The 22,210-nt window shown below is 47.9% G+C and overlaps 15 non-coding genes across 15 annotated transcripts; all 15 read left to right on the top strand.

Moving 5' to 3' along the window:
• The first annotated feature begins 817 nt into the window (after window positions 1–817).
• Window positions 818–936, top strand: LOC126308048 (5S ribosomal RNA). Its single transcript, XR_007553979.1, has one exon. It is a non-coding gene; the product is annotated as a 5S ribosomal RNA (ribosomal RNA).
• Window positions 937–2,407: 1,471 nt separating this feature from the next.
• On the top strand, window positions 2,408–2,526 carry LOC126307890 (5S ribosomal RNA). The gene has a single exon (XR_007553857.1). It is a non-coding gene; the product is annotated as a 5S ribosomal RNA (ribosomal RNA).
• Window positions 2,527–3,997: 1,471 nt separating this feature from the next.
• Window positions 3,998–4,116, top strand: LOC126307889 (5S ribosomal RNA). The gene has a single exon (XR_007553856.1). It is a non-coding gene; the product is annotated as a 5S ribosomal RNA (ribosomal RNA).
• Window positions 4,117–5,586: 1,470 nt separating this feature from the next.
• Window positions 5,587–5,705, top strand: LOC126307888 (5S ribosomal RNA). The gene has a single exon (XR_007553855.1). It is a non-coding gene; the product is annotated as a 5S ribosomal RNA (ribosomal RNA).
• Window positions 5,706–7,176: 1,471 nt separating this feature from the next.
• LOC126307887 (5S ribosomal RNA) lies at window positions 7,177–7,295 on the top strand. The gene has a single exon (XR_007553854.1). It is a non-coding gene; the product is annotated as a 5S ribosomal RNA (ribosomal RNA).
• A 1,471-nt stretch (window positions 7,296–8,766) lies between these two features.
• On the top strand, window positions 8,767–8,885 carry LOC126307886 (5S ribosomal RNA). The gene has a single exon (XR_007553853.1). It is a non-coding gene; the product is annotated as a 5S ribosomal RNA (ribosomal RNA).
• A 1,471-nt stretch (window positions 8,886–10,356) lies between these two features.
• LOC126307883 (5S ribosomal RNA) lies at window positions 10,357–10,475 on the top strand. Its single transcript, XR_007553851.1, has one exon. It is a non-coding gene; the product is annotated as a 5S ribosomal RNA (ribosomal RNA).
• Window positions 10,476–11,946: 1,471 nt separating this feature from the next.
• LOC126307882 (5S ribosomal RNA) lies at window positions 11,947–12,065 on the top strand. The gene has a single exon (XR_007553850.1). It is a non-coding gene; the product is annotated as a 5S ribosomal RNA (ribosomal RNA).
• Window positions 12,066–13,536: 1,471 nt separating this feature from the next.
• On the top strand, window positions 13,537–13,655 carry LOC126307881 (5S ribosomal RNA). The gene has a single exon (XR_007553849.1). It is a non-coding gene; the product is annotated as a 5S ribosomal RNA (ribosomal RNA).
• Window positions 13,656–15,126: 1,471 nt separating this feature from the next.
• Window positions 15,127–15,245, top strand: LOC126307729 (5S ribosomal RNA). Its single transcript, XR_007553712.1, has one exon. It is a non-coding gene; the product is annotated as a 5S ribosomal RNA (ribosomal RNA).
• Window positions 15,246–16,716: 1,471 nt separating this feature from the next.
• On the top strand, window positions 16,717–16,835 carry LOC126307800 (5S ribosomal RNA). Its single transcript, XR_007553776.1, has one exon. It is a non-coding gene; the product is annotated as a 5S ribosomal RNA (ribosomal RNA).
• Window positions 16,836–17,698: 863 nt separating this feature from the next.
• On the top strand, window positions 17,699–17,817 carry LOC126308047 (5S ribosomal RNA). The gene has a single exon (XR_007553978.1). It is a non-coding gene; the product is annotated as a 5S ribosomal RNA (ribosomal RNA).
• A 1,471-nt stretch (window positions 17,818–19,288) lies between these two features.
• LOC126307875 (5S ribosomal RNA) lies at window positions 19,289–19,407 on the top strand. The gene has a single exon (XR_007553843.1). It is a non-coding gene; the product is annotated as a 5S ribosomal RNA (ribosomal RNA).
• Window positions 19,408–20,878: 1,471 nt separating this feature from the next.
• On the top strand, window positions 20,879–20,997 carry LOC126308046 (5S ribosomal RNA). The gene has a single exon (XR_007553977.1). It is a non-coding gene; the product is annotated as a 5S ribosomal RNA (ribosomal RNA).
• An 863-nt stretch (window positions 20,998–21,860) lies between these two features.
• Window positions 21,861–21,979, top strand: LOC126308045 (5S ribosomal RNA). The gene has a single exon (XR_007553976.1). It is a non-coding gene; the product is annotated as a 5S ribosomal RNA (ribosomal RNA).
• Window positions 21,980–22,210: the final 231 nt, after the last annotated feature.

Raw genomic sequence — 22,210 nt, 5'->3', positions numbered from 1 at the left:
GATGTATACTTTGCCGAAAAGCCTGTGTCTTGTGTGCATGTTTTCGCACCTTTCCACGGCACAGCGCAGCACAGAGCGGCACTGGTAGCTCCGAACGGCCGCACACGGCGCCTCGGACTCGCCGGTTCGGGCCGCGCCCATCTCGCAGATGCTTCTCGTACTTGTGCTGTCATATGGACCGCGACCCGAGCGGCAGCGAGCGGCAGTCGAGCAAAGTCGGGACAAGTCGGGACGGAAGGGGACAGCCGAGAATGAACCGTGCAAATTACGCAAATATCTGGAAGCGCGACGAGTGTCAGGCAGGTGAGAACGCTTCCCTCTGTCTTCATTTCTTGCTATCTTGTCACTACCCCTGCCAGCCCTTTTTTCATGCTACCTTTCTCATGTGACAAAGATGCTTCCATACTGATTTTAAACTATCGTAAGATACGATATTAAGGAACTCAGTTTGAAAAGAGTGCGCCAAGGAAGACTTCCAAAGAGTCTCTGGAAATAACAAAACAGTATGAAGTGACAGAAATGTTGTGAAATACGTCAGGGCATATTGTTTTGTAGCAGTGCACAACGGCAAATTTGTAAACAAAAATTTACCTTCCATCGCTACAAGAGATGGATACTTTGTCGAACAAACGAATGACAGGCGTTGCAACGAGCAGCTGTGTTGTGCGTCTGACCCACGTGGCGGCGCGCCGCACTGCGCGTCGCCTTCGAGGTGGAAGGACGTGCTTTGCGTCAAATGTGCCACCGAAAACGGCGATTGCGTGTGTTGGGAGGAGAGGCGAAGCCTTCTTCTGCCGTGCGGCTACTGTATAAGGACGCCAACGGCCATACCATGTTGAATACACCGGTTCTCGTCCGATCACCGAAGTTAAGCAACATCGGGCCCGGTTAGTACTTGGATGGGTGACCGCCTGGGAACACCGGGTGCTGTTGGCTCCCTCTCTTCTTTTAAATTTTATGTCACTGCACCTGCCAGCCCTCTTTTCATGAAAAACTCTCAGGTGCGACAAAGATGCTTCCACAAGCATTTTAAACTACTGTATTAAACGTAAGATGCGAAATTACAGTAATGAACTCAGTTTGAACAAGAATGCGCGGAGGAAGAGTGCTAGGATCTCGTTGAAAATAACGAAACACTGCGAATCGACAGATGTGCTCTTGAAACGCGTCAGAGAGTACTGTTTTGTAGGAGCGCTAAATTCCAAAAACTAACTACATTAAAGAAAGACCTGTTCCCGTCCGACCACCGAAGAAAAGCAACGACGTCAGTATTCGGATCGGCGACCGCCTGGGAACTCTGGCTGTCTTCATTTCTTGCTTTCTTGTCACTACTCCTGCCAGCCCTTTTTTCATGCTACCTTTCTCATGTGACAAAGATGCTTCCATACTGATTTTAAACTATCGTAAGATACGATATTAAGGAACTCAGTTTGAAACGAGTGCGCCAAGTAAGACTTCCAAAGAGTCTCTGGAATAATAAAAACAGTATGAAGTGACAGAAAAGTTGTGAAAAACGTCAGGGCATATTGTTTTGTAGCAGTGCACAAGGGCAAATTTGTAAACAAAAATTTACCTTTCGTCGCTACAAGAGATGTATACTTTGCCGAAAAGCCTGTGTCTTGTGTGCATGTTTTCGCACCTTTCCACGGCACAGCGCAGCACAGAGCGGCACTGGTAGCTCCGAACGGCCGCACACGGCGCCTCGGACTCGCCGGTTCGGGCCGCGCCCATCTCGCAGATGCTTCTCGTACTTGTGCTGTCATATGGACCGCGACCCGAGCGGCAGCGAGCGGCAGTCGAGCAAAGTCGGGACAAGTCGGGACGGAAGGGGACAGCCGAGAATGAACCGTGCAAATTACGCAAATATCTGGAAGCGCGACGAGTGTCAGGCAGGTGAGAACGCTTCCCTCTGTCTTCATTTCTTGCTATCTTGTCACTACCCCTGCCAGCCCTTTTTTCATGCTACCTTTCTCATGTGACAAAGATGCTTCCATACTGATTTTAAACTATCGTAAGATACGATATTAAGGAACTCAGTTTGAAAAGAGTGCGCCAAGGAAGACTTCCAAAGAGTCTCTGGAAATAACAAAACAGTATGAAGTGACAGAAATGTTGTGAAATACGTCAGGGCATATTGTTTTGTAGCAGTGCACAACGGCAAATTTGTAAACAAAAATTTACCTTCCATCGCTACAAGAGATGGATACTTTGTCGAACAAACGAATGACAGGCGGTGCAACGAGCAGCTGTGTTGTGCGTCTGACCCACGTGGCGGCGCGCCGCACTGCGCGTCGCCTTCGAGGTGGAAGGACGTGCTTTGCGTCAAATGTGCCACCGAAAACGGCGATTGCGTGTGTTGGGAGGAGAGGCGAAGCCTTCTTCTGCCGTGCGGCTACTGTATAAGGACGCCAACGGCCATACCATGTTGAATACACCGGTTCTCGTCCGATCACCGAAGTTAAGCAACATCGGGCCCGGTTAGTACTTGGATGTTTGACCGCCTGGGAACACCGGGTGCTGTTGGCTCCCTCTCTTCTTTTAAATTTTATGTCACTGCACCTGCCAGCCCTCTTTTCATGAAAAACTCTCAGGTGCGACAAAGATGCTTCCACAAGCATTTTAAACTACTGTATTAAACGTAAGATGCGAAATTACAGTAATGAACTCAGTTTGAACAAGAATGCGCGGAGGAAGAGTGCTAGGATCTCGTTGAAAATAACGAAACACTGCGAATCGACAGATGTGCTCTTGAAACGCGTCAGAGAGTACTGTTTTGTAGGAGCGCTAAATTCCAAAAACTAACTACATTAAAGAAAGACCTGTTCCCGTCCGACCACCGAAGAAAAGCAACGACGTCAGTATTCGGATCGGCGACCGCCTGGGAACTCTGGCTGTCTTCATTTCTTGCTTTCTTGTCACTACTCCTGCCAGCCCTTTTTTCATGCTACCTTTCTCATGTGACAAAGATGCTTCCATACTGATTTTAAACTATCGTAAGATACGATATTAAGGAACTCAGTTTGAAACGAGTGCGCCAAGTAAGACTTCCAAAGAGTCTCTGGAATAATAAAAACAGTATGAAGTGACAGAAAAGTTGTGAAAAACGTCAGGGCATATTGTTTTGTAGCAGTGCACAAGGGCAAATTTGTAAACAAAAATTTACCTTTCGTCGCTACAAGAGATGTATACTTTGCCGAAAAGCCTGTGTCTTGTGTGCATGTTTTCGCACCTTTCCACGGCACAGCGCAGCACAGAGCGGCACTGGTAGCTCCGAACGGCCGCACACGGCGCCTCGGACTCGCCGGTTCGGGCCGCGCCCATCTCGCAGATGCTTCTCGTACTTGTGCTGTCATATGGACCGCGACCCGAGCGGCAGCGAGCGGCAGTCGAGCAAAGTCGGGACAAGTCGGGACGGAAGGGGACAGCCGAGAATGAACCGTGCAAATTACGCAAATATCTGGAAGCGCGACGAGTGTCAGGCAGGTGAGAACGCTTCCCTCTGTCTTCATTTCTTGCTATCTTGTCACTACCCCTGCCAGCCCTTTTTTCATGCTACCTTTCTCATGTGACAAAGATGCTTCCATACTGATTTTAAACTATCGTAAGATACGATATTAAGGAACTCAGTTTGAAAAGAGTGCGCCAAGGAAGACTTCCAAAGAGTCTCTGGAAATAACAAAACAGTATGAAGTGACAGAAATGTTGTGAAATACGTCAGGGCATATTGTTTTGTAGCAGTGCACAACGGCAAATTTGTAAACAAAAATTTACGTTCCATCGCTACAAGAGATGGATACTTTGTCGAACAAACGAATGACAGGCGGTGCAACGAGCAGCTGTGTTGTGCGTCTGACCCACGTGGCGGCGCGCCGCACTGCGCGTCGCCTTCGAGGTGGAAGGACGTGCTTTGCGTCAAATGTGCCACCGAAAACGGCGATTGCGTGTGTTGGGAGGAGAGGCGAAGCCTTCTTCTGCCGTGCGGCTACTGTATAAGGACGCCAACGGCCATACCATGTTGAATACACCGGTTCTCGTCCGATCACCGAAGTTAAGCAACATCGGGCCCGGTTAGTACTTGGATGTTTGACCGCCTGGGAACACCGGGTGCTGTTGGCTCCCTCTCTTCTTTTAAATTTTATGTCACTGCACCTGCCAGCCCTCTTTTCATGAAAAACTCTCAGGTGCGACAAAGATGCTTCCACAAGCATTTTAAACTACTGTATTAAACGTAAGATGCGAAATTACAGTAATGAACTCAGTTTGAACAAGAATGCGCGGAGGAAGAGTGCTAGGATCTCGTTGAAAATAACGAAACACTGCGAATCGACAGATGTGCTCTTGAAACGCGTCAGAGAGTACTGTTTTGTAGGAGCGCTAAATTCCAAAAACTAACTACATTAAAGAAAGACCTGTTCCCGTCCGACCACCGAAGAAAAGCAACAACGTCAGTATTCGGATCGGCGACCGCCTGGGAACTCTGGCTGTCTTCATTTCTTGCTTTCTTGTCACTACTCCTGCCAGCCCTTTTTTCATGCTACCTTTCTCATGTGACAAAGATGCTTCCATACTGATTTTAAACTATCGTAAGATACGATATTAAGGAACTCAGTTTGAAACGAGTGCGCCAAGTAAGACTTCCAAAGAGTCTCTGGAATAATAAAAACAGTATGAAGTGACAGAAAAGTTGTGAAAAACGTCAGGGCATATTGTTTTGTAGCAGTGCACAAGGGCAAATTTGTAAACAAATTTTACCTTTCGTCGCTACAAGAGATGTATACTTTGCCGAAAAGCCTGTGTCTTGTGTGCATGTTTTCGCACCTTTCCACGGCACAGCGCAGCACAGAGCGGCACTGGTAGCTCCGAACGGCCGCACACGGCGCCTCGGACTCGCCGGTTCGGGCCGCGCCCATCTCGCAGATGCTTCTCGTACTTGTGCTGTCATATGGACCGCGACCCGAGCGGCAGCGAGCGGCAGTCGAGCAAAGTCGGGACAAGTCGGGACGGAAGGGGACAGCCGAGAATGAACCGTGCAAATTACGCAAATATCTGGAAGCGCGACGAGTGTCAGGCAGGTGAGAACGCTTCCCTCTGTCTTCATTTCTTGCTATCTTGTCACTACCCCTGCCAGCCCTTTTTTCATGCTACCTTTCTCATGTGACAAAGATGCTTCCATACTGATTTTAAACTATCGTAAGATACGATATTAAGGAACTCAGTTTGAAAAGAGTGCGCCAAGGAAGACTTCCAAAGAGTCTCTGGAAATAACAAAACAGTATGAAGTGACAGAAATGTTGTGAAATACGTCAGGGCATATTGTTTTGTAGCAGTGCACAACGGCAAATTTGTAAACAAAAATTTACCTTCCATCGCTACAAGAGATGGATACTTTGTCGAACAAACGAATGACAGGCGGTGCAACGAGCAGCTGTGTTGTGCGTCTGACCCACGTGGCGGCGCGCCGCACTGCGCGTCGCCTTCGAGGTGGAAGGACGTGCTTTGCGTCAAATGTGCCACCGAAAACGGCGATTGCGTGTGTTGGGAGGAGAGGCGAAGCCTTCTTCTGCCGTGCGGCTACTGTATAAGGACGCCAACGGCCATACCATGTTGAATACACCGGTTCTCGTCCGATCACCGAAGTTAAGCAACATCGGGCCCGGTTAGTACTTGGATGTTTGACCGCCTGGGAACACCGGGTGCTGTTGGCTCCCTCTCTTCTTTTAAATTTTATGTCACTACACCTGCCAGCCCTCTTTTCATGAAAAACTCTCAGGTGCGACAAAGATGCTTCCACAAGCATTTTAAACTACTGTATTAAACGTAAGATGCGAAATTACAGTAATGAACTCAGTTTGAACAAGAATGCGCGGAGGAAGAGTGCTAGGATCTCGTTGAAAATAACGAAACACTGCGAATCGACAGATGTGCTCTTGAAACGCGTCAGAGAGTACTGTTTTGTAGGAGCGCTAAATTCCAAAAACTAACTACATTAAAGAAAGACCTGTTCCCGTCCGACCACCGAAGAAAAGCAACAACGTCAGTATTCGGATCGGCGACCGCCTGGGAACTCTGGCTGTCTTCATTTCTTGCTTTCTTGTCACTACTCCTGCCAGCCCTTTTTTCATGCTACCTTTCTCATGTGACAAAGATGCTTCCATACTGATTTTAAACTATCGTAAGATACGATATTAAGGAACTCAGTTTGAAACGAGTGCGCCAAGTAAGACTTCCAAAGAGTCTCTGGAATAATAAAAACAGTATGAAGTGACAGAAAAGTTGTGAAAAACGTCAGGGCATATTGTTTTGTAGCAGTGCACAAGGGCAAATTTGTAAACAAAAATTTACCTTTCGTCGCTACAAGAGATGTATACTTTGCCGAAAAGCCTGTGTCTTGTGTGCATGTTTTCGCACCTTTCCACGGCACAGCGCAGCACAGAGCGGCACTGGTAGCTCCGAACGGCCGCACACGGCGCCTCGGACTCGCCGGTTCGGGCCGCGCCCATCTCGCAGATGCTTCTCGTACTTGTGCTGTCATATGGACCGCGACCCGAGCGGCAGCGAGCGGCAGTCGAGCAAAGTCGGGACAAGTCGGGACGGAAGGGGACAGCCGAGAATGAACCGTGCAAATTACGCAAATATCTGGAAGCGCGACGAGTGTCAGGCAGGTGAGAACGCTTCCCTCTGTCTTCATTTCTTGCTATCTTGTCACTACCCCTGGCAGCCCTTTTTTCATGCTACCTTTCTCATGTGACAAAGATGCTTCCATACTGATTTTAAAGTATCGTAAGATACGATATTAAGGAACTCAGTTTGAAAAGAGTGCGCCAAGGAAGACTTCCAAAGAGTCTCTGGAAATAACAAAACAGTATGAAGTGACAGAAATGTTGTGAAATACGTCAGGGCATATTGTTTTGTAGCAGTGCACAACGGCAAATTTGTAAACAAAAATTTACCTTCCATCGCTACAAGAGATGGATACTTTGTCGAACAAACGAATGACAGGCGGTGCAACGAGCAGCTGTGTTGTGCGTCTGACCCACGTGGCGGCGCGCCGCACTGCGCGTCGCCTTCGAGGTGGAAGGACGTGCTTTGCGTCAAATGTGCCACCGAAAACGGCGATTGCGTGTGTTGGGAGGAGAGGCGAAGCCTTCTTCTGCCGTGCGGCTACTGTATAAGGACGCCAACGGCCATACCATGTTGAATACACCGGTTCTCGTCCGATCACCGAAGTTAAGCAACATCGGGCCCGGTTAGTACTTGGATGTTTGACCGCCTGGGAACACCGGGTGCTGTTGGCTCCCTCTCTTCTTTTAAATTTTATGTCACTGCACCTGCCAGCCCTCTTTTCATGAAAAACTCTCAGGTGCGACAAAGATGCTTCCACAAGCATTTTAAACTACTGTATTAAACGTAAGATGCGAAATTACAGTAATGAACTCAGTTTGAACAAGAATGCGCGGAGGAAGAGTGCTAGGATCCCGTTGAAAATAACGAAACACTGCGAATCGACAGATGTGCTCTTGAAACGCGTCAGAGAGTACTGTTTTGTAGGAGCGCTAAATTCCAAAAACTAACTACATTAAAGAAAGACCTGTTCCCGTCCGACCACCGAAGAAAAGCAACAACGTCAGTATTCGGATCGGCGACCGCCTGGGAACTCTGGCTGTCTTCATTTCTTGCTTTCTTGTCACTACTCCTGCCAGCCCTTTTTTCATGCTACCTTTCTCATGTGACAAAGATGCTTCCATACTGATTTTAAACTATCGTAAGATACGATATTAAGGAACTCAGTTTGAAACGAGTGCGCCAAGTAAGACTTCCAAAGAGTCTCTGGAATAATAAAAACAGTATGAAGTGACAGAAAAGTTGTGAAAAACGTCAGGGCATATTGTTTTGTAGCAGTGCACAAGGGCAAATTTGTAAACAAAAATTTACCTTTCGTCGCTACAAGAGATGTATACTTTGCCGAAAAGCCTGTGTCTTGTGTGCATGTTTTCGCACCTTTCCACGGCACAGCGCAGCACAGAGCGGCACTGGTAGCTCCGAACGGCCGCACACGGCGCCTCGGACTCGCCGGTTCGGGCCGCGCCCATCTCGCAGATGCTTCTCGTACTTGTGCTGTCATATGGACCGCGACCCGAGCGGCAGCGAGCGGCAGTCGAGCAAAGTCGGGACAAGTCGGGACGGAAGGGGACAGCCGAGAATGAACCGTGCAAATTACGCAAATATCTGGAAGCGCGACGAGTGTCAGGCAGGTGAGAACGCTTCCCTCTGTCTTCATTTCTTGCTATCTTGTCACTACCCCTGCCAGCCCTTTTTTCATGCTACCTTTCTCATGTGACAAAGATGCTTCCATACTGATTTTAAACTATCGTAAGATACGATATTAAGGAACTCAGTTTGAAAAGAGTGCGCCAAGGAAGACTTCCAAAGAGTCTCTGGAAATAACAAAACAGTATGAAGTGACAGAAATGTTGTGAAATACGTCAGGGCATATTGTTTTGTAGCAGTGCACAACGGCAAATTTGTAAACAAAAATTTACCTTCCATCGCTACAAGAGATGGATACTTTGTCGAACAAACGAATGACAGGCGGTGCAACGAGCAGCTGTGTTGTGCGTCTGACCCACGTGGCGGCGCGCCGCACTGCGCGTCGCCTTCGAGGTGGAAGGACGTGCTTTGCGTCAAATGTGCCACCGAAAACGGCGATTGCGTGTGTTGGGAGGAGAGGCGAAGCCTTCTTCTGCCGTGCGGCTACTGTATAAGGACGCCAACGGCCATACCATGTTGAATACACCGGTTCTCGTCCGATCACCGAAGTTAAGCAACATCGGGCCCGGTTAGTACTTGGATGTTTGACCGCCTGGGAACACCGGGTGCTGTTGGCTCCCTCTCTTCTTTTAAATTTTATGTCACTGCACCTGCCAGCCCTCTTTTCATGAAAAACTCTCAGGTGCGACAAAGATGCTTCCACAAGCATTTTAAACTACTGTATTAAACGTAAGATGCGAAATTACAGTAATGAACTCAGTTTGAACAAGAATGCGCGGAGGAAGAGTGCTAGGATCTCGTTGAAAATAACGAAACACTGCGAATCGACAGATGTGCTCTTGAAACGCGTCAGAGAGTACTGTTTTGTAGGAGCGCTAAATTCCAAAAACTAACTACATTAAAGAAAGACCTGTTCCCGTCCGACCACCGAAGAAAAGCAACAACGTCAGTATTCGGATCGGCGACCGCCTGGGAACTCTGGCTGTCTTCATTTCTTGCTTTCTTGTCACTACTCCTGCCAGCCCTTTTTTCATGCTACCTTTCTCATGTGACAAAGATGCTTCCATACTGATTTTAAACTATCGTAAGATACGATATTAAGGAACTCAGTTTGAAACGAGTGCGCCAAGTAAGACTTCCAAAGAGTCTCTGGAATAATAAAAACAGTATGAAGTGACAGAAAAGTTGTGAAAAACGTCAGGGCATATTGTTTTGTAGCAGTGCACAAGGGCAAATTTGTAAACAAAAATTTACCTTTCGTCGCTACAAGAGATGTATACTTTGCCGAAAAGCCTGTGTCTTGTGTGCATGTTTTCGCACCTTTCCACGGCACAGCGCAGCACAGAGCGGCACTGGTAGCTCCGAACGGCCGCACACGGCGCCTCGGACTCGCCGGTTCGGGCCGCGCCCATCTCGCAGATGCTTCTCGTACTTGTGCTGTCATATGGACCGCGACCCGAGCGGCAGCGAGCGGCAGTCGAGCAAAGTCGGGACAAGTCGGGACGGAAGGGGACAGCCGAGAATGAACCGTGCAAATTACGCAAATATCTGGAAGCGCGACGAGTGTCAGGCAGGTGAGAACGCTTCCCTCTGTCTTCATTTCTTGCTATCTTGTCACTACCCCTGGCAGCCCTTTTTTCATGCTACCTTTCTCATGTGACAAAGATGCTTCCATACTGATTTTAAAGTATCGTAAGATACGATATTAAGGAACTCAGTTTGAAAAGAGTGCGCCAAGGAAGACTTCCAAAGAGTCTCTGGAAATAACAAAACAGTATGAAGTGACAGAAATGTTGTGAAATACGTCAGGGCATATTGTTTTGTAGCAGTGCACAACGGCAAATTTGTAAACAAAAATTTACCTTCCATCGCTACAAGAGATGGATACTTTGTCGAACAAACGAATGACAGGCGGTGCAACGAGCAGCTGTGTTGTGCGTCTGACCCACGTGGCGGCGCGCCGCACTGCGCGTCGCCTTCGAGGTGGAAGGACGTGCTTTGCGTCAAATGTGCCACCGAAAACGGCGATTGCGTGTGTTGGGAGGAGAGGCGAAGCCTTCTTCTGCCGTGCGGCTACTGTATAAGGACGCCAACGGCCATACCATGTTGAATACACCGGTTCTCGTCCGATCACCGAAGTTAAGCAACATCGGGCCCGGTTAGTACTTGGATGTTTGACCGCCTGGGAACACCGGGTGCTGTTGGCTCCCTCTCTTCTTTTAAATTTTATGTCACTGCACCTGCCAGCCCTCTTTTCATGAAAAACTCTCAGGTGCGACAAAGATGCTTCCACAAGCATTTTAAACTACTGTATTAAACGTAAGATGCGAAATTACAGTAATGAACTCAGTTTGAACAAGAATGCGCGGAGGAAGAGTGCTAGGATCCCGTTGAAAATAACGAAACACTGCGAATCGACAGATGTGCTCTTGAAACGCGTCAGAGAGTACTGTTTTGTAGGAGCGCTAAATTCCAAAAACTAACTACATTAAAGAAAGACCTGTTCCCGTCCGACCACCGAAGAAAAGCAACAACGTCAGTATTCGGATCGGCGACCGCCTGGGAACTCTGGCTGTCTTCATTTCTTGCTTTCTTGTCACTACTCCTGCCAGCCCTTTTTTCATGCTACCTTTCTCATGTGACAAAGATGCTTCCATACTGATTTTAAACTATCGTAAGATACGATATTAAGGAACTCAGTTTGAAACGAGTGCGCCAAGTAAGACTTCCAAAGAGTCTCTGGAATAATAAAAACAGTATGAAGTGACAGAAAAGTTGTGAAAAACGTCAGGGCATATTGTTTTGTAGCAGTGCACAAGGGCAAATTTGTAAACAAAAATTTACCTTTCGTCGCTACAAGAGATGTATACTTTGCCGAAAAGCCTGTGTCTTGTGTGCATGTTTTCGCACCTTTCCACGGCACAGCGCAGCACAGAGCGGCACTGGTAGCTCCGAACGGCCGCACACGGCGCCTCGGACTCGCCGGTTCGGGCCGCGCCCATCTCGCAGATGCTTCTCGTACTTGTGCTGTCATATGGACCGCGACCCGAGCGGCAGCGAGCGGCAGTCGAGCAAAGTCGGGACAAGTCGGGACGGAAGGGGACAGCCGAGAATGAACCGTGCAAATTACGCAAATATCTGGAAGCGCGACGAGTGTCAGGCAGGTGAGAACGCTTCCCTCTGTCTTCATTTCTTGCTATCTTGTCACTACCCCTGCCAGCCCTTTTTTCATGCTACCTTTCTCATGTGACAAAGATGCTTCCATACTGATTTTAAACTATCGTAAGATACGATATTAAGGAACTCAGTTTGAAAAGAGTGCGCCAAGGAAGACTTCCAAAGAGTCTCTGGAAATAACAAAACAGTATGAAGTGACAGAAATGTTGTGAAATACGTCAGGGCATATTGTTTTGTAGCAGTGCACAACGGCAAATTTGTAAACAAAAATTTACCTTCCATCGCTACAAGAGATGGATACTTTGTCGAACAAACGAATGACAGGCGGTGCAACGAGCAGCTGTGTTGTGCGTCTGACCCACGTGGCGGCGCGCCGCACTGCGCGTCGCCTTCGAGGTGGAAGGACGTGCTTTGCGTCAAATGTGCCACCGAAAACGGCGATTGCGTGTGTTGGGAGGAGAGGCGAAGCCTTCTTCTGCCGTGCGGCTACTGTATAAGGACGCCAACGGCCATACCATGTTGAATACACCGGTTCTCGTCCGATCACCGAAGTTAAGCAACATCGGGCCCGGTTAGTACTTGGATGTTTGACCGCCTGGGAACACCGGGTGCTGTTGGCTCCCTCTCTTCTTTTAAATTTTATGTCACTGCACCTGCCAGCCCTCTTTTCATGAAAAACTCTCAGGTGCGACAAAGATGCTTCCACAAGCATTTTAAACTACTGTATTAAACGTAAGATGCGAAATTACAGTAATGAACTCAGTTTGAACAAGAATGCGCGGAGGAAGAGTGCTAGGATCTCGTTGAAAATAACGAAACACTGCGAATCGACAGATGTGCTCTTGAAACGCGTCAGAGAGTACTGTTTTGTAGGAGCGCTAAATTCCAAAAACTAACTACATTAAAGAAAGACCTGTTCCCGTCCGACCACCGAAGAAAAGCAACAACGTCAGTATTCGGATCGGCGACCGCCTGGGAACTCTGGCTGTCTTCATTTCTTGCTTTCTTGTCACTACTCCTGCCAGCCCTTTTTTCATGCTACCTTTCTCATGTGACAAAGATGCTTCCATACTGATTTTAAACTATCGTAAGATACGATATTAAGGAACTCAGTTTGAAACGAGTGCGCCAAGTAAGACTTCCAAAGAGTCTCTGGAATAATAAAAACAGTATGAAGTGACAGAAAAGTTGTGAAAAACGTCAGGGCATATTGTTTTGTAGCAGTGCACAAGGGCAAATTTGTAAACAAAAATTTACCTTTCGTCGCTACAAGAGATGTATACTTTGCCGAAAAGCCTGTGTCTTGTGTGCATGTTTTCGCACCTTTCCACGGCACAGCGCAGCACAGAGCGGCACTGGTAGCTCCGAACGGCCGCACACGGCGCCTCGGACTCGCCGGTTCGGGCCGCGCCCATCTCGCAGATGCTTCTCGTACTTGTGCTGTCATATGGACCGCGACCCGAGCGGCAGCGAGCGGCAGTCGAGCAAAGTCGGGACAAGTCGGGACGGAAGGGGACAGCCGAGAATGAACCGTGCAAATTACGCAAATATCTGGAAGCGCGACGAGTGTCAGGCAGGTGAGAACGCTTCCCTCTGTCTTCATTTCTTGCTATCTTGTCACTACCCCTGGCAGCCCTTTTTTCATGCTACCTTTCTCATGTGACAAAGATGCTTCCATACTGATTTTAAAGTATCGTAAGATACGATATTAAGGAACTCAGTTTGAAAAGAGTGCGCCAAGGAAGACTTCCAAAGAGTCTCTGGAAATAACAAAACAGTATGAAGTGACAGAAATGTTGTGAAATACGTCAGGGCATATTGTTTTGTAGCAGTGCACAACGGCAAATTTGTAAACAAAAATTTACCTTCCATCGCTACAAGAGATGGATACTTTGTCGAACAAACGAATGACAGGCGGTGCAACGAGCAGCTGTGTTGTGCGTCTGACCCACGTGGCGGCGCGCCGCACTGCGCGTCGCCTTCGAGGTGGAAGGACGTGCTTTGCGTCAAATGTGCCACCGAAAACGGCGATTGCGTGTGTTGGGAGGAGAGGCGAAGCCTTCTTCTGCCGTGCGGCTACTGTATAAGGACGCCAACGGCCATACCATGTTGAATACACCGGTTCTCGTCCGATCACCGAAGTTAAGCAACATCGGGCCCGGTTAGTACTTGGATGTTTGACCGCCTGGGAACACCGGGTGCTGTTGGCTCCCTCTCTTCTTTTAAATTTTATGTCACTGCACCTGCCAGCCCTCTTTTCATGAAAAACTCTCAGGTGCGACAAAGATGCTTCCACAAGCATTTTAAACTACTGTATTAAACGTAAGATGCGAAATTACAGTAATGAACTCAGTTTGAACAAGAATGCGCGGAGGAAGAGTGCTAGGATCTCGTTGAAAATAACGAAACACTGCGAATCGACAGATGTGCTCTTGAAACGCGTCAGAGAGTACTGTTTTGTAGGAGCGCTAAATTCCAAAAACTAACTACATTAAAGAAAGACCTGTTCCCGTCCGACCACCGAAGAAAAGCAACAACGTCAGTATTCGGATCGGCGACCGCCTGGGAACTCTGGCTGTCTTCATTTCTTGCTTTCTTGTCACTACTCCTGCCAGCCCTTTTTTCATGCTACCTTTCTCATGTGACAAAGATGCTTCCATACTGATTTTAAACTATCGTAAGATACGATATTAAGGAACTCAGTTTGAAACGAGTGCGCCAAGTAAGACTTCCAAAGAGTCTCTGGAATAATAAAAACAGTATGAAGTGACAGAAAAGTTGTGAAAAACGTCAGGGCATATTGTTTTGTAGCAGTGCACAAGGGCAAATTTGTAAACAAAAATTTACCTTTCGTCGCTACAAGAGATGTATACTTTGCCGAAAAGCCTGTGTCTTGTGTGCATGTTTTCGCACCTTTCCACGGCACAGCGCAGCACAGAGCGGCACTGGTAGCTCCGAACGGCCGCACACGGCGCCTCGGACTCGCCGGTTCGGGCCGCGCCCATCTCGCAGATGCTTCTCGTACTTGTGCTGTCATATGGACCGCGACCCGAGCGGCAGCGAGCGGCAGTCGAGCAAAGTCGGGACAAGTCGGGACGGAAGGGGACAGCCGAGAATGAACCGTGCAAATTACGCAAATATCTGGAAGCGCGACGAGTGTCAGGCAGGTGAGAACGCTTCCCTCTGTCTTCATTTCTTGCTATCTTGTCACTACCCCTGCCAGCCCTGTTTTCATGCTACCTTTCTCATGTGACAAAGATGCTTCCATACTGATTTTAAACTATCGTAAGATACGATATTAAGGAACTCAGTTTGAAAAGAGTGCGCCAAGGAAGACTTCCAAAGAGTCTCTGGAAATAACAAAACAGTATGAAGTGACAGAAATGTTGTGAAATACGTCAGGGCATATTGTTTTGTAGCAGTGCACAACGGCAAATTTGTAAACAAAAATTTACCTTCCATCGCTACAAGAGATGGATACTTTGTCGAACAAACGAATGACAGGCGGTGCAACGAGCAGCTGTGTTGTGCGTCTGACCCACGTGGCGGCGCGCCGCACTGCGCGTCGCCTTCGAGGTGGAAGGACGTGCTTTGCGTCAAATGTGCCACCGAAAACGGCGATTGCGTGTGTTGGGAGGAGAGGCGAAGCCTTCTTCTGCCGTGCGGCTACTGTATAAGGACGCCAACGGCCATACCATGTTGAATACACCGGTTCTCGTCCGATCACCGAAGTTAAGCAACATCGGGCCCGGTTAGTACTTGGATGGGTGACCGCCTGGGAACACTGGGTGCTGTTGGCTCCCTCTCTTCTTTTAAATTTTATGTCACTACACCTGCCAGCCCTCTTTTCATGAAAAACTCTCAGGTGCGACAGAGATGCTTCCACAAGCATTTTAAACTACTGTATTAAACGTAAGATGCGAAATTACAGTAATGAACTCAGTTTGAACAAGAATGCGCGGAGGAAGAGTGCTAGGATCTCGTTGAAAATAACGAAACTCTGCGAATCGACAGATGTGCTCTTGAAACGCGTCAGAGAGTACTGTTTTGTAGGAGCGCTAAATTCCAAAAACTAACTACATTAAAGAAAGACCTGTTCCCGTCCAACCACCGAAGAAAAGCAACAACGTCAGTATTCGGATCGGCGACCGCCTGGGAACTCTGGCTGTCTTCATTTCTTGCTTTCTTGTCACTACTCCTGCCAGCCCTTTTTTCATGCTACCTTTCTCATGTGACAAAGATGCTTCCATACTGATTTTAAACTATCGTAAGATACGATATTAAGGAACTCAGTTTGAAAAGAGTGCGCCAAGTAAGACTTCCAAAGAGTCTCTGGAATAATAAAAACAGTATGAAGTGACAGAAAAGTTGTGAAAAACGTCAGGGCATATTGTTTTGTAGCAGTGCACAAGGGCAAATTTGTAAACAAAAATTTACCTTTCGTCGCTACAAGAGATGTATACTTTGCCGAAAAGCCTGTGTCTTGTGTGCATGTTTTCGCACCTTTCCACGGCACAGCGCAGCACAGAGCGGCACTGGTAGCTCCGAACGGCCGCACACGGCGCCTCGGACTCGCCGGTTCGGGCCGCGCCCATCTCGCAGATGCTTCTCGTACTTGTGCTGTCATATGGACCGCGACCCGAGCGGCAGCGAGCGGCAGTCGAGCAGAGTCGGGACAAGTCGGGACGGAAGGGGACAGCCGAGAATGAACCGTGCAAATTACGCAAATATCTGGAAGCGCGACGAGTGTCAGGCAGGTGAGAACGCTTCCCTCTGTCTTCATTTCTTGCTATCTTGTCACTACCCCTGCCAGCCCTTTTTTCATGCTACCTTTCTCATGTGACAAAGATGCTTCCATACTGATTTTAAACTATCGTAAGATACGATATTAAGGAACTCAGTTTGAAAAGAGTGCGCCAAGGAAGACTTCCAAAGAGTCTCTGGAAATAACAAAACAGTATGAAGTGACAGAAATGTTGTGAAATACGTCAGGGCATATTGTTTTGTAGCAGTGCACAACGGCAAATTTGTAAACAAAAATTTACCTTCCATCGCTACAAGAGATGGATACTTTGTCGAACAAACGAATGACAGGCGGTGCAACGAGCAGCTGTGTTGTGCGTCTGACCCACGTGGCGGCGCGCCGCACTGCGCGTCGCCTTCGAGGTGGAAGGACGTGCTTTGCGTCAAATGTGCCACCGAAAACGGCGATTGCGTGTGTTGGGAGGAGAGGCGAAGCCTTCTTCTGCCGTGCGGCTACTGAATAAGGACGCCAACGGCCATACCATGTTGAATACACCGGTTCTCGTCCGATCACCGAAGTTAAGCAACATCGGGCCCAGTTAGTACTTGGATGGGTGACCGCCTGGGAACACCGGGTGCTGTTGGCTCCCTCTCTTCTTTTAAATTTTATGTCACTGCACCTGCCAGCCCTCTTTTCATGAAAAACTCTCAGGTGCGACAAAGATGCTTCCACAAGCATTTTAAACTACTGTATTAAACGTAAGATGCGAAATTACAGTAATGAACTCAGTTTGAACAAGAATGCGCGGAGGAAGAGTGCTAGGATCTCGTTGAAAATAACGAAACACTGCGAATCGACAGATGTGCTCTTGAAACGCGTCAGAGAGTACTGTTTTGTAGGAGCGCTAAATTCCAAAAACTAACTACATTAAAGAAAGACCTGTTCCCGTCCGACCACCGAAGAAAAGCAACAACGTCAGTATTCGGATCGGCGACCGCCTGGGAACTCTGGCTGTCTTCATTTCTTGCTTTCTTGTCACTACTCCTGCCAGCCCTTTTTTCATGCTACCTTTCTCATGTGACAAAGATGCTTCCATACTGATTTTAAACTATCGTAAGATACGATATTAAGGAACTCAGTTTGAAAAGAGTGCGCCAAGGAAGACTTCCAAAGAGTCTCTGGAAATAACAAAACAGTATGAAGTGACAGAAATGTTGTGAAATACGTCAGGGCATATTGTTTTGTAGCAGTGCACAACGGCAAATTTGTAAACAAAAATTTACCTTCCATCGCTACAAGAGATGGATACTTTGTCGAACAAACGAATGACAGGCGGTGCAACGAGCAGCTGTGTTGTGCGTCTGACCCACGTGGCGGCGCGCCGCACTGCGCGTCGCCTTCGAGGTGGAAGGACGTGCTTTGCGTCAAATGTGCCACCGAAAACGGCGATTGCGTGTGTTGGGAGGAGAGGCGAAGCCTTCTTCTGCCGTGCGGCTACTGTATAAGGACGCCAACGGCCATACCATGTTGAATACACCGGTTCTCGTCCGATCACCGAAGTTAAGCAACATCGGGCCCGGTTAGTACTTGGATGGGTGACCGCCTGGGAACACCGGGTGCTGTTGGCTCCCTCTCTTCTTTTAAATTTTATGTCACTACACCTGCCAGCCCTCTTTTCATGAAAAACTCTCAGGTGCGACAAAGATGCTTCCACAAGCATTTTAAACTACTGTATTAAACGTAAGATGCGAAATTACAGTAATGAACTCAGTTTGAACAAGAATGCGCGGAGGAAGAGTGCTAGGATCTCGTTGAAAATAACGAAACACTGCGAATCGACAGATGTGCTCTTGAAACGCGTCAGAGAGTACTGTTTTGTAGGAGCGCTAAATTCCAAAAACTAACTACATTAAAGAAAGACCTGTTCCCGTCCGACCACCGAAGAAAAGCAACAACGTCAGTATTCGGATCGGCGACCGCCTGGGAACTCTGGCTGTCTTCATTTCTTGCTTTCTTGTCACTACTCCTGCCAGCCCTTTTTTCATGCTACCTTTCTCATGTGACAAAGATGCTTCCATACTGATTTTAAACTATCGTAAGATACGATATTAAGGAACTCAGTTTGAAAAGAGTGCGCCAAGTAAGACTTCCAAAGAGTCTCTGGAATAATAAAAACAGTATGAAGTGACAGAAATGTTGTGAAAAACGTCAGGGCATATTGTTTTGTAGCAGTACACAAGGGCAAATTTGTAAACAAAAATTTACCTTTCGTCGCTACAAGAGATGTATACTTTGCCGAAAAGCCTGTGTCTTGTGTGCATGTTTTCGCACCTTTCCACGGCACAGCGCAGCACAGAGCGGCACTGGTAGCTCCGAACGGCCGCACACGGCGCCTCGGACTCGCCGGTTCGGGCCGCGCCCATCTCGCAGATGCTTCTCGTACTTGTGCTGTCATATGGACCGCGACCCGAGCGGCAGCGAGCGGCAGTCGAGCAAAGTCGGGACAAGTCGGGACGGAAGGGGACAGCCGAGAATGAACCGTGCAAATTACGCAAATATCTGGAAGCGCGACGAGTGTCAGGCAGGTGAGAACGCTTCCCTCTGTCTTCATTTCTTGCTATCTTGTCACTACCCCTGCCAGCCCTTTTTTCATGCTACCTTTCTCATGTGACAAAGATGCTTCCATACTGATTTTAAACTATCGTAAGATACGATATTAAGGAACTCAGTTTGAAAAGAGTGCGCCAAGGAAGACTTCCAAAGAGTCTCTGGAAATAACAAAACAGTATGAAGTGACAGAAATGTTGTGAAATACGTCAGGGCATATTGTTTTGTAGCAGTGCACAACGGCAAATTTGTAAACAAAAATTTACCTTCCATCGCTACAAGAGATGGATACTTTGTCGAACAAACGAATGACAGGCGGTGCAACGAGCAGCTGTGTTGTGCGTCTGACCCACGTGGCGGCGCGCCGCACTGCGCGTCGCCTTCGAGGTGGAAGGACGTGCTTTGCGTCAAATGTGCCACCGAAAACGGCGATTGCGTGTGTTGGGAGGAGAGGCGAAGCCTTCTTCTGCCGTGCGGCTACTGTATAAGGACGCCAACGGCCATACCATGTTGAATACACCGGTTCTCGTCCGATCACCGAAGTTAAGCAACGTCGGACCCGGTTAGTACTTGGATGGGTGACCGCCTGGGAACACTGGGTGCTGTTGGCTCCCTCTCTTCTTTTAAATTTTATGTCACTACACCTGCCAGCCCTCTTTTCATGAAAAACTCTCAGGTGCGACAGAGATGCTTCCACAAGCATTTTAAACTACTGTATTAAACGTAAGATGCGAAATTACAGTAATGAACTCAGTTTGAACAAGAATGCGCGGAGGAAGAGTGCTAGGATCTCGTTGAAAATAACGAAACTCTGCGAATCGACAGATGTGCTCTTGAAACGCGTCAGAGAGTACTGTTTTGTAGGAGCGCTAAATTCCAAAAACTAACTACATTAAAGAAAGACCTGTTCCCGTCCAACCACCGAAGAAAAGCAACAACGTCAGTATTCGGATCGGCGACCGCCTGGGAACTCTGGCTGTCTTCATTTCTTGCTTTCTTGTCACTACTCCTGCCAGCCCTTTTTTCATGCTACCTTTCTCATGTGACAAAGATGCTTCCATACTGATTTTAAACTATCGTAAGATACGATATTAAGGAACTCAGTTTGAAAAGAGTGCGCCAAGTAAGACTTCCAAAGAGTCTCTGGAATAATAAAAACAGTATGAAGTGACAGAAAAGTTGTGAAAAACGTCAGGGCATATTGTTTTGTAGCAGTGCACAAGGGCAAATTTGTAAACAAAAATTTACCTTTCGTCGCTACAAGAGATGTATACTTTGCCGAAAAGCCTGTGTCTTGTGTGCATGTTTTCGCACCTTTCCACGGCACAGCGCAGCACAGAGCGGCACTGGTAGCTCCGAACGCCCGCACACGGCGCCTCGGACTCGCCGGTTCGGGCCGCGCCCATCTCGCAGATGCTTCTCGTACTTGTGCTGTCATATGGACCGCGACCCGAGCGGCAGCGAGCGGCAGTCGAGCAGAGTCGGGACAAGTCGGGACGGAAGGGGACAGCCGAGAATGAACCGTGCAAATTACGCAAATATCTGGAAGCGCGACGAGTGTCAGGCAGGTGAGAACGCTTCCCTCTGTCTTCATTTCTTGCTATCTTGTCACTACCCCTGCCAGCCCTTTTTTCATGCTACCTTTCTCATGTGACAAAGATGCTTCCATACTGATTTTAAACTATCGTAAGATACGATATTAAGGAACTCAGTTTGAAAAGAGTGCGCCAAGGAAGACTTCCAAAGAGTCTCTGGAAATAACAAAACAGTATGAAGTGACAGAAATGTTGTGAAATACGTCAGGGCATATTGTTTTGTAGCAGTGCACAACGGCAAATTTGTAAACAAAAATTTACCTTCCATCGCTACAAGAGATGGATACTTTGTCGAACAAACGAATGACAGGCGGTGCAACGAGCAGCTGTGTTGTGCGTCTGACCCACGTGGCGGCGCGCCGCACTGCGCGTCGCCTTCGAGGTGGAAGGACGTGCTTTGCGTCAAATGTGCCACCGAAAACGGCGATTGCGTGTGTTGGGAGGAGAGGCGAAGCCTTCTTCTGCCGTGCGGCTACTGAATAAGGACGCCAACGGCCATACCATGTTGAATACACCGGTTCTCGTCCGATCACCGAAGTTAAGCAACATCGGGCCCGGTTAGTACTTGGATGGGTGACCGCCTGGGAACACCGGGTGCTGTTGGCTCCCTCTCTTCTTTTAAATTTTATGTCACTGCACCTGCCAGCCCTCTTTTCATGAAAAACTCTCAGGTGCGACAAAGATGCTTCCACAAGCATTTTAAACTACTGTATTAAACGTAAGATGCGAAATTACAGTAATGAACTCAGTTTGAACAAGAATGCGCGGAGGAAGAGTGCTAGGATCTCGTTGAAAATAACGAAACACTGCGAATCGACAGATGTGCTCTTGAAACGCGTCAGAGAGTACTGTTTTGTAGGAGCGCTAAATTCCAAAAACTAACTACATTAAAGAAAGACCTGTTCCCGTCCGACCACCGAAGAAAAGCAACAACGTCAGTATTCGGATCGGCGACCGCCTGGGAACTCTGGCTGTCTTCATTTCTTGCTTTCTTGTCACTACTCCTGCCAGCCCTTTTTTCATGCTACCTTTCTCATGTGACAAAGATGCTTCCATACTGATTTTAAACTATCGTAAGATACGATATTAAGGAACTCAGTTTGAAAAGAGTGCGCCAAGGAAGACTTCCAAAGAGTCTCTGGAAATAACAAAACAGTATGAAGTGACAGAAATGTTGTGAAATACGTCAGGGCATATTGTTTTGTAGCAGTGCACAACGGCAAATTTGTAAACAAAAATTTACCTTCCATCGCTACAAGAGATGGATACTTTGTCGAACAAACGAATGACAGGCGGTGCAACGAGCAGCTGTGTTGTGCGTCTGACCCACGTGGCGGCGCGCCGCACTGCGCGTCGCCTTCGAGGTGGAAGGACGTGCTTTGCGTCAAATGTGCCACCGAAAACGGCGATTGCGTGTGTTGGGAGGAGAGGCGAAGCCTTCTTCTGCCGTGCGGCTACTGTATAAGGACGCCAACGGCCATACCATGTTGAATACACCGGTTCTCGTCCGATCACCGAAGTTAAGCAACATCGGGCCCGGTTAGTACTTGGATGGGTGACCGCCTGGGAACACCGGGTGCTGTTGGCTCCCTCTCTTCTTTTAAATTTTATGTCACTACACCTGCCAGCCCTCTTTTCATGAAAAACTCTCAGGTGCGACAAAGATGCTTCCACAAGCATTTTAAACTACTGTATTAAACGTAAGATGCGAAATTACAGTAATGAACTCAGTTTGAACAAGAATGCGCGGAGGAAGAGTGCTAGGATCTCGTTGAAAATAACGAAACACTGCGAATCGACAGATGTGCTCTTGAAACGC

The sequence above is a fragment of the Schistocerca gregaria genome, unplaced genomic scaffold (assembly GCF_023897955.1).
Source record: "Schistocerca gregaria isolate iqSchGreg1 unplaced genomic scaffold, iqSchGreg1.2 ptg000355l, whole genome shotgun sequence".
Taxonomy (NCBI): Eukaryota; Metazoa; Arthropoda; class Insecta; order Orthoptera; family Acrididae; genus Schistocerca; species Schistocerca gregaria.
Note: the sequence above shows the minus strand (reverse complement) of the source record. Positions and strands in the feature narration are given on the sequence as shown.